General features: G+C 49.8%; 1 long non-coding RNA gene across 1 annotated transcript; it reads left to right on the top strand.

Moving 5' to 3' along the window:
• Positions 1-1,219: 1,219 nt before the first annotated feature.
• LOC131489281 (uncharacterized) lies at positions 1,220-5,407 on the top strand. Its single transcript, XR_009250458.1, has 2 exons — positions 1,220-2,572; positions 3,816-5,407. It is a non-coding gene; the product is annotated as an uncharacterized LOC131489281 (long non-coding RNA).
• Positions 5,408-8,127: the final 2,720 nt, after the last annotated feature.

Here is an 8,127-nt window from a genome sequence, read left to right on the forward strand (position 1 = left end):
TGTGTGCTTTTCCTCGTTTGACTTCCCATTGCCTTTAAGGGTCTTTCTCGGTTAGGCTGCTATACTCATCGTAACAGCTGCCATAGGTAAAGGGGCCACTCTGTGCCAGGGGCTTGCCATGCATTATCTCTGAAGCTGGCTCTAAAGCTGCACTCTTAATCCCCGTCACCTATTTCACCCATCCCCCACCCCCCTGCCCTCTGGTAACCGTCTGTCTCTTCTCGGTAGTTAAGAATCTGGTTTTTGGTTTGCCTCCACAGGTTGGCATTATTAGCTCCACTTTACAGATGGGAAAACTGAGGTTTACAAAGTCCCACGTTTTGGACAAAGGACCATACGGATGAGTAGAAGTGGAAGAGCTGGGATCCGAACTCAGACCCCTGTGGCTCTAAAGCCCATGCTATGCTCTCCCCGCCCATGTAAGCTCCTTCAACATGGGGGAGACCCCTCTGCGTCCCTGGCACATGGCGCCAGGTCTGGCAGGAGCCGCCGCCCCTTGGGTTTGTTGAATCCACCTCCTGCCCCACCATCCCCACCTCCTTATCTGGCCCCTCTTCTCTCAGGGGACAGGGAGGCAGAGGGGAGAAAGGTTTCCCCTGCTCGCCCCCGCTTCGGGCAGATCGCTGGGTATTTTTACCAGCCCGGGAAGACTGGGAGTAAAACGGGCTCCGGTTTTGAACTTGCCTCGTCAGCCCTGCCTCCCGAGTCCCCCCGGCAAAAGGTTTACGGTCGACTCTCGCAGCTTTGCTGATGCAGCCGGTAATGTTTATAACCACAATCAAGCACTCCGACTGATTTCTCGCCCATCTCTACCCTGTAACAGAAGATTTTTCAATCGAGTAGGTTCGTCTCATGCACAACATTAGTTTTAAAATAGCTCTAGCCCAGCTCTGAGGATTGCACAGGGATTTGTACTTGAAGTCATGGAAATACATTTATTTTACCTTCCTCTTACTCCCTCTTTGAGGGATTTTAATACATCATGCAGGAGTATTTCTCACGTGTCAGGAAAAAGATGGTCTCTGCAGCGAAGACAAAGGACTGTGTGTATTGTATTTGTTGAAAGAGAAGAGCTCCACTTGGGCTCGCCCCCGTGGGCTTCTCAGGGTCCCGTAATTAGGGACTTTCCCTCGTGCCTGCCCCTGGGGGCATCAGCTGGAAATCTCCTGCAGCCCCGGCGATCCGCCAGTAATTTAAATGCTGGATGTGGGGTCGGCAGAGGCATCACCCAGCCAGTTTCCGTGCAGCTGGAAAGACGCACACCTCGGTGTGACTCAGGCCCTGCAGACAGCATGAAATCGCAGCCCGAGCCCCTACGTCGACAGGACAGCAGAGCTGCAGGTTATCGGTGAATAACCCGGGCGCAGCCATCGTGCTCCTGTATCTGTAGCGTGAAGTCCTGGAAGGGAGCAGTTGCTGACCCAAAGGCTGTCTTTGTTTCCTGTGGCTGCTTAGCCACGGGGTGACTTGAGGAAACACAGCCTTGCTCTCTCACTGTTCTGGAGGTCGGAAATCCAGAATCCGCTCCACTGGGCTAAAATCAAGGCGTTGGCAGGTCAGGTTGATTCTGCAGGCTCTAGAAGAAGCCGTTGCCTTGCCTTTCTGCAGCTTCTGGTGGCCACCTGCATTCCTTGGCTTGCGGCCCCTCGGTCCATTTTCCAAGGACGTTGCTCCGGTCACTGCTCTGTCAGCCCGTTGTCTTCTCGAGTCTGATCTCCCGCCTCCCTCCTGTAAGGATGCTTGTGATTACGTCAGACCCACCTGGGTGACCTGGAATAATTTTATCATGTCCGGATTCTCAGCTTAAATGAATCCACCACCCTTTTTGCCAGGGAAGGTAACATTCACACACGCCAGGGGTTAGGATGTGGACCCCACGATTCAGCCTGCCTCAAAGCTTAAATTGCCCTCCGTCGGGTTTGTGGCAATTTACCTCCTCGCCACCAATACAAGGGCCCACCCATTCCCCATACCTTAGCCATACAGCTCTGTCAAAATGATCTTTGCAAATTTGATGACAGAAAAAAGTCATACTCGGTGTGGTTTGAATTCGCATGTTTCTCACGAGTGAGATAGAGAATATGTTTATATGTGCAAAAGCCATCTGCATTTCATTTTTGGTAGACTGTATTGTCACATACTTTGCCTGCTTCTTTTGCGGGGTGGGGTGTGAGTATGGGGCGTGTTGGCCTTTTCAGCCCTTTGAGTTGAATTAGAGACGAAGACATGAAAAGCCCAGAGACCTTCCATAGCACACCCGAGGCCACGGGCAGGTGGATGGCAGGCCCAGGACTGAAGCCGTCCTTGATTTTCAACTTCATCTGTTACAGTCTTACCACGTGGCAGCTAGGTGTAGCTGCTTCTCTGTCGAGCCGCACATTAGGGATAATAAGCAAACGGCTAGTATTGATTGGGCTGTGCTTTTGCCATTTTGTCCAGGAGCTTTTGTTTTCGCTTATTTCCTTTTTACCCTCCTAGGTATTACTATCCCATTTCACACACAGGGAAACCGAGGCTCAGAGGGACTTCGGAGCCTGGCTGCAGGCATATGACTGATGAGTGCAAACCCAAGGTCAGAACCTGCTCCTCGTCCGGAGCCCTTATTCCTTTGCTGTCAGCCATTTGTGGGTTTCCTATACCACCTTGAAACTGTTTTCACCCTATCCGTGCACGACTGTACAATTGCTTATTTACTTTGATTTTAAAGTTGACTCACCTTCTAAGAACTCCACCATGTCCTAATCAGCCACAGTCATAAAAATCGCAAGTTTGATGCGTCTCTTCTATTCATTCCTCATTCCACACATTGAAAAATGTTTGTGTACGCACTGAAATTCTCTTCTTGTTTCCCTTAAGTGGTACAAGTAACTGCACGTTTTGGAAACATTGCATTAAGTCTGTAAGACCTGATGGGAAGTGACGGGCTGTCAGTATAGGTGCTTTTTAGTCCTTACAGCAACCTTAAGAGACCGGGCTTTCCAAGTTCATGGAACAAGAAATGAAAGCTCAGAGAGGCCGGTTGACTTACCCAAGGTCACACGGTCATCAGGCGAGAGGGCTGGGATTTGAGCTCAGGTCTTCCTGACTCAGAAGCTTGTGCATTTACCCCAGACTTGCATTGCCCCAGGTCCCCCCAGCCTTGGGCACTCATTTGCTATTTGCAAAGTCGGTCACCAGCTGGTGATTGCTGGCCAGGAGGTGGGCGTCCAAATACAATGAACCCATTTACAAGCAACGAAAGCAGAGAAGTTACATGATTCCCTAAAGTCACCCAGCAAGTAAGCCAGCTGCGTAGCCAAGAATAATAGAATAATATTATTTCAGGAGACTCAAGCTCACTGAACCTAAGAGCTTCCCAGGGCCCCGTGGTACTCAGGCTGTCAGAAGGTGTTTCCAGGGCTGTGACCCTTCAAAAGCAATGCTTCCCACCAAGGCAGAGGTCTGGGTGCCGCACTTAGGTGTGGGAGTTACTCAGACTGTCAGTGTGAGCTCAGACCACCTCCAGCATTTTCTCTCCATTATTCTTTTCAGATCATAGCTTGATTATTTTTTTCCATCAAGAGAATGACACTACATATTTTGTCTTGGTAAAAATAATACAGATTTTGCCTAATGGAATTCTTCCAGGGTTACCGGGAAGATGAACGGATTAGCATTCAAAAAGCACTTTTGAATCCCAGACAGGCTGAAGTGGCGGGCAATTCTATTGTTATGCACCTAACAATAGTAATTGATTGCAGGTGGGGGGGTTCCTTGATCACCTTTGGGTTTTGCTATGAGAAACTGGTTGAACAAAAGGTTGCTCTTTCCCATAGGCGGAAAGACAATTCCTTCCCTCTGACCTCCACTTCAGCCCTTTCCCTGCTACTCTCCACTATGATTCCAGCGGCCCATGTGATCTCCCCAACCAGAGGAGATTCCCTCGCCTTACCCAGCGGCCGCGGACTGTCAGGAGGATGCTGTACAACGGAGACACAGCCGGTTTCGGTTTGAAACTTGGAGAGTTAAAAACTTGTGTCCATACAAAAGCCTGCTCGTGGATGTTTATAGCAGCCTTATTCATAATTGTCAAAGCGCGGAAGCAACCAGGATGCCCTTCTGTAGGGGAGTGGGTAAATAAGCCATGGTGTGGTCCGTCCACACAATGGAATAGTATTCAGCGCTAAAAGGAAATGAGCTATCAAGCCACAAAAGACATGGAAAAGGTTGAAATGCATATTATTAAGTGAAAGAGGCCAATCTGAAAAGGCCGCGTGCTGTAGGATTCCAACTATAGGACATTCTGGAAAAAGCAAAACTATGCAGACAGTAAAAAACAGATCAGCAGTGGCCAGGGGTTGGGTCGCGGGGAGGGATGAACAGGCAGAGCATAGAGGACTCTCAGGGCAGTGAAACTATTCCATATGATACCATCATGATGGCGTCGTTATGCATTTGCCCAAACCCTTGGAATGTGCACCAACCACCAAGAATGAGCCCGCATGTTAACAACGGGCTTTGGGTGATAATGATGTGTCAGTGTGGGTTCATCGATTGTAACAAAGGTACCATCTGGTGAGGGATGTTGATAGTGGGAGAGGCTCTGTGTGTAGGAGAGAAGAGGGTCTTACATGGCAAATCTCCATACCTTCTGCTCAGTATTGCTGTGACTCTGAATCTGCTCTAAAAGCTAAAGTCCATTAAAAACAAAACAAAAACTTGGAGGATGGGCTCCTGAAGATGCCCATCAGGGAAACTGAGGCCAGACTTGGACGGGCAGCTGGGATCTGACCCCTGGTCTCCTGACCGTGGAGTCATTGTTCCTTCCACTGTGCCTTCCTGCCAAGGAAAATGTCAGTGTCAATCCATCCCTGACCTCCTGGTCACTCCCACCCAGAATGGAAGCCAGCCAACTCTGACATCCATGGCCCATACGAGCCACTGTCCCCGGGAACTCCTCCTTAAGCACTCTTACTGTTAAAGCATGTTGGGGACCATCATCTCTTCATTGCAGTAGTGTCCATAGGCTTGAATAATGGCTGGAATCTTGTGGGTTCATTGGCTGGACATTACGGGACGCCTGTGTTGTGCCGTGAGCAAAAGAAGGCTTTATTCACACCGGCATCTGGGCCAGAGGGGTCTGAAAAGCTCAATTATTCAGCAGAGCGTGATGGAAAAATAAAACCCTGAGTAGATGTGTTTAAGGTCATCCTTTGACTTCTTGGAAGGTGGGGAGCCAGGAGTCCCGACTCTCTCATTGGCCTTAACTGTTGCTCGAGGCTCTCCAATCTTAACTTTACCCCAATAAAACAAATGTATATATAACTTTATTTTCATTAAAAGCTTCATACCAAGAAGACAGCATGACTCATATCTTTGAATCGATGTAATTTTGGTTCATAAAGTGGGATTAAAACGGAGGGGCCAACTTCCGACTCGCATGGAGTGTTTACGCTGCTCCTAGAAGCCCCCGGGAGGAGTTCTGGCCCCTTTGCTGTTTCCTCTGACCAGCAGCTGATTCCTTTGATATCCCGTCTTGTGTCCTGTCCAAAATAAATGATGGGAGCGATGCGGGCTCCAGTAGCATGGAGAGACCGTCTGCTGGTGCCATCTGATTCCTCAGCAGGTAGAGCTGCACAATCCTGGGATGCGGTGGCCACCAAGGCGGAATTGTGGGCTGCAGGTGGGGGATGCCACCTTGCCCTTCACACAGGAAAACAGCCTACAAAGGGGGAGCACTTTGCGCAGTCTCAGGTTCCAGTTCCTGGAACTCAAGCCAGGAAGTCGCCTGGATCTCGGATCCTACAGGAAGCTGCCTGTGTGAGGGATTGCCGCCAACTTGCTTTGTGACCTTGGGCAAGGCACTTGCCCTCTCTGAGCCTAACTCTCCTCATTTGTCAATGGAAAGAATATAATGATAATTAATGAGTGCATCCTAGACATTCTCTTAGTATCCCCGCCCCCCACAAAGGACGTCTGTGGTTGGCATTATCCTTCTTTTGCAGATGAGGAATTATAACCGAGACATCCATCAGTTGCCCGCAGTCACAGAGCTAGTGAGTGACACAGGCAGAATTTGGGCTCAACCCTACGGACCCTGGAGCCTAAGCTATTAACGCCCCACAGTATAATAGCAGACACCTTCTGCACGTTCTCTCTGAATCCTCAGAGCAAACCGTATAAGGTCGGTGCTATCATTACCCACATTTTATAGATGAGCAAAGGTCTCGTAGCATCTTTTCCACCTGTGAAAAAAATCTATTATTTTGAAGTCCGGGAGAATGGTGACAACAGCATCAGATTAGGAAGGTCAGGGTTCAGACTTCCTTTTGGCTGAGGGAAAGAGAGAGAACACGTGCAGGGTAGGTGGGAAGAGAGGGTGATTCTGCAGAATCCAAACCCCTAAGCCAGGTCTTCCAGGCTCTTTCTAAGGGGCCTCTCCAGCCTCTCCCAGATCATAATGGTCTTTAATTGCTATAACCCCAGGAGGTAGGTGCTGTTACCATCCACCTGTTATGAAGGGGGGGAGGCGGGGAGGGGACAAACAAGGTGCCCCAGGTCACGAATCTCTAAAGTGTTGCCCACAGGAGTTGAACCCAAGCTCGTCTGATTCCAAAGACCTGACCGAGCCCTTTGCCGTCTGTCCTGCCTCCTGGCACTCACCCCTCCTGAATTCTGCAAATGCCCCCAGATACTTTCTGACGCCCTCTGTCCAGAACACCCCTTTTCCTCCTGTCCACTGGTCAGATTCCTTCAGAGTCCTCTGATGGGGGGGTGGCTCAGGGGTCACATCTTCTGAGAAGATGTGAGAAGTCTTTCCTGACACCCCAGGCAGACATCACACCTCTCCATCTGTGTCCCCCAGGCTCTGCGAAGGCTGCAGCCTTTCTTGGTCCTCATGGGCCAGGTGCCTGCTCAGAATTTACACATACTTCATTTGACGCATTCCCATCACCCCTGTCTTTCTGATGAGGAAGCAGGCTCAGAGAAATTAAATAACGCTCCAGCGGTGCCTCAGCTAGGCGCCTATGCCTGGGTTTTCATCAGTAGCCGGAGATGTGACGATGGCAACAAGAGATCGTAGCAATTCTAGGAAGGAGCCCCAGGCCAAGAAATGGGAGCAGGCCCTAGAAGCGAAAGAAGTCGAAGAGACCAGTACTCCCCTTGAAGTCTCCAGAGGGAACCGGACCCGTCGACTTCTTGATTTTAGACTTTTGTGGCCTCCAGAACGGTAGGATAATAACTTTACGTTGTCTGGGGCCGCTAGGTTTGTGGTCATTTGTGACAGCAGCAAGGGGAAACTCCTACAGGTGGAAATGCTTTTCAAGAGCGGGGCTGACGTTGTGGGGTCCGCACCTTAACCAGAGCCCAGCCTCCAGAAGGTACCAGCCCGTGTCTATTCAATGAAGACACGCGGGTCCGTGTCATCGATGTACAGGACTGGCAAAGACTCCAGAAATGCCCCGCTTCCGGAAATGCTGGCTTTCAAACCCAGATCTCCTGTATCGCGGCCTGGCCTCTCTGCCCACCACCCCAGGAGAACAGGCCTGCCACCTCCTCGCCCCCTACGCGTCCCGTTTGGATGAACGGCTCTTTTCTGTCCACAGAAGAGATGATTGTTCCCAGTTATTTGTGCATCTCTATGGAAACATCCCTTACAAATACTATACATCAACTTGAATTTTCCACCAGCAGCGTTTTTGGAACATCTGCCTGTGACCACGGACTTGGTTTACATTGAGGGAGGAGGTACTTCCCTTCCGTCCTCCCATCAGTGATAGATAAGGCTATGGAAAAGTAGCTTCTGGGTGGCAGGAAGCCTGAGCTCTGGCCCAGGCCTGCCCTTAACTTTCTCTGTGACCTTGGACAAGTCACTTCACCCCACATCCTCGTACTTGAACTCTACTTCCTTACTCGTAAAGTGAGTGCGTTGAGCCGAATCATCACGAGTACTCTTTGCTGCCTAAAATTTATGCTTCTCTCTATAGTCTCTTAGAAATGATGCTGTTCTACCTACCAACTGGTCTTGTTGTTTACCACCGTCCCTTTGCACTGTGTCCAGGCATCACAGAGCTATCTAAATTTTCCTGAATATAGAATAATAATAATAACGTACCAATGTCTTCTTCCCATTTGATGCTGCTCTGC

This window comes from Neofelis nebulosa, chromosome 11 (genome assembly GCF_028018385.1).
Source record: "Neofelis nebulosa isolate mNeoNeb1 chromosome 11, mNeoNeb1.pri, whole genome shotgun sequence".
Taxonomy (NCBI): domain Eukaryota; kingdom Metazoa; phylum Chordata; class Mammalia; order Carnivora; family Felidae; genus Neofelis; species Neofelis nebulosa.